The following is a 2,328-nucleotide window of genomic DNA, read 5'->3' as shown; positions in this document are numbered from 1 at the left end:
GTTGAAATAATACAACATCAAATATAAAAGTTCTTTGGAAGACTACAACCTCAAATATAAATGTTCTTTGGAAGAAATATTTTCATAGTCAAGTACAAAGTATTCTACACATTGTATTGAACTAGTAACAAGATCACGAAATGAATTTCCATGAAAACGTTCAGTACACACACAGTTTTGCATAGAGGAAAAAAATATAAGTAACATCTTAAACCCAGTTCTACTGAGCTATGTGATCATTCTAACACATGTGATTTACGCTCTCTCAGTCTGTTTCATTATGTGGAAAATAGAAATGATAATATTTGCTTCATGAAGTTGGTAATAGATGCAAGTTCTTTGTCTTTGAAGTATTTCTTTCTATGGAAAATTAGCCCTCATTCATTCCAACTGCCCATAAGGGAACTGTCTACCATGACAACTAGTCACCCACCAAGAGGTATACACAGTTGACCCAAATAGAGCCAACTAGAGATTTTCCTGAGGTTCAAAGAATGACTCTGGAAGGGGGAGTTCTTAGTCTATGGCTTTGCTAAAATGACAGGAGAAAGGTATGGATAGACCAGCAGCCATCTGGGCAGACACATGGAGAACTACCACCAGCAAGGAAACCAGGTCCATGTAGCCAGGGCTGAGAGGGGAGACCCAGAGTCCTGGCACCATTGTTTGAGCCCCAGGATTTGGTTACAGCTAAAGCACACTCCCTCTCTGAAGATTCCCATTAAATTCCCTTTTACCTATGCTGGTTTGAATTCAATCTCTGTCTCTTCATATTGAAGGAGTACTCCTCCAGGCTTGTTACAAACATATATTAGAATCTTGCAGCACTGTGTTTAGCACATTTTAGGTGCTTGACAAGTACTCACTTCTCTTTATTCTAAGTACTTCTACTTGTTTCTCAATTCCTACCTCTAACTTGACAATTTAATTCCCATATTACCCCTCCAATAATAATTGATTATACACCTAAAAATCACATTAATCCACAATCATATCCTCCCAAAAAAGAGTGCATATCCCCTGACTAGATAGATCAAATCCTATGTTTAATAAGCATTACTGGAGGTGGTGACTGGCTTCAGTGAAACGATCATGGCTGCTCAGACTGGTCAGAGAGCCTTGAGAAGGCTGGTCTCGGGGTGCCATCTGAAGTCAGCCCCAGTGTAGGGGCCTGCACAGAACGTCAAATATTAAGCTTCCTGTGATTTACTGATGAGTTGTACTCTTCCACTGCATACCTCAGTTTTGCCAAAGGAGATATATGAAAGAACTTTCTTCAAAATCGCTGCATCATTAATAAACAAAAGGAAAGAATATTCAGAGAGGAGAATTTTAGGATATTCAATGCAGGAAATGTATGATGTGGTGTCAGGAGTGGAGGATTACAAGCATTTTGTTCCTTGGTGCAAAAAATCAGACATAATATCAAAGAGATCTGGATATTGCAAAACACGATTAGAAGTTGGATTTCCACCTGTGTTGGAGTGATATGCATCAGTAGTAACCTTGGTAAAACCACATTTGGACTAGGCATCCTGTACTGATGGGAGACTTCTCAAACATTTGGAGTCTATTTGGTGTTTTAGCCCAGGTCTTCCTGGCTACCCAAGAATTTGTACCTTGGATTTTTCAATTTCTTTTGAATTTCACTCACTTCTGCACTCTCAGCTTGCCACATTGTTTTTTGGTAAAGTTGTGAAGCAGATGGTCGCTCCCTTTGAAAGAAGAGCAAGTAAGCTGTATGGTCCAGAAACGGACATACCTCGGGAACTAATGCTTCATGAAGTTCATCACACATAATGAGAGAAGAGAACTGGTATCACTGACTAGTGACCTTAGTGTGTTCACGTTTAGGAAGTATTTTCATGTTTTCAGAAGTCAGGTAGCACTTAAACTCAGCTTTGATTATAAACCTGCACCATTGATAATTTGCACATAGAATATGGACACATTTACTTAAACTTATTTCTTCAATCACATGTAACTCAAAGTAATATGTACATTATCATGTTCTGCGTTCACAGTAATGGGATGTCATCACCATTGCTGGAATACTGACATCATTTTTCTGAGCAGAAATTGAAACTATAAATTTCAACCTTTTAATTATCACCTTACCTGAAAGAGATTAGTTAAGATATTCACACAGTGTGTATCATATTAACCATATCACGCTTAAGTTATTAAATTCGAACTATTTGTAACATTGTTATAGTGTCTGCAGTATGGCTTACGATATTTGAGTAATCATCATATTTAAAATATGGTTAATGAAGGTTCCCTGACACTTGTGATACTTTTAAATTGTTCTTATGAGTAGAAAATAAT

At 37.6% G+C, this 2,328-nt stretch overlaps 1 pseudogene; it reads left to right on the top strand.

Moving 5' to 3' along the window:
* Positions 1-1,092: 1,092 nt before the first annotated feature.
* LOC103261669 lies at positions 1,093-1,800 on the top strand (annotated as a pseudogene).
* Positions 1,801-2,328: the final 528 nt, after the last annotated feature.

The sequence above is a fragment of the Carlito syrichta genome, unplaced genomic scaffold, assembly GCF_000164805.1.
Source record: "Carlito syrichta isolate Samal-C Ts95f unplaced genomic scaffold, Tarsius_syrichta-2.0.1 Scaffold303979, whole genome shotgun sequence".
NCBI lineage: Eukaryota > Metazoa > Chordata > Mammalia > Primates > Tarsiidae > Carlito > Carlito syrichta.
This window is presented reverse-complemented; position numbering and strand designations above follow the sequence as displayed.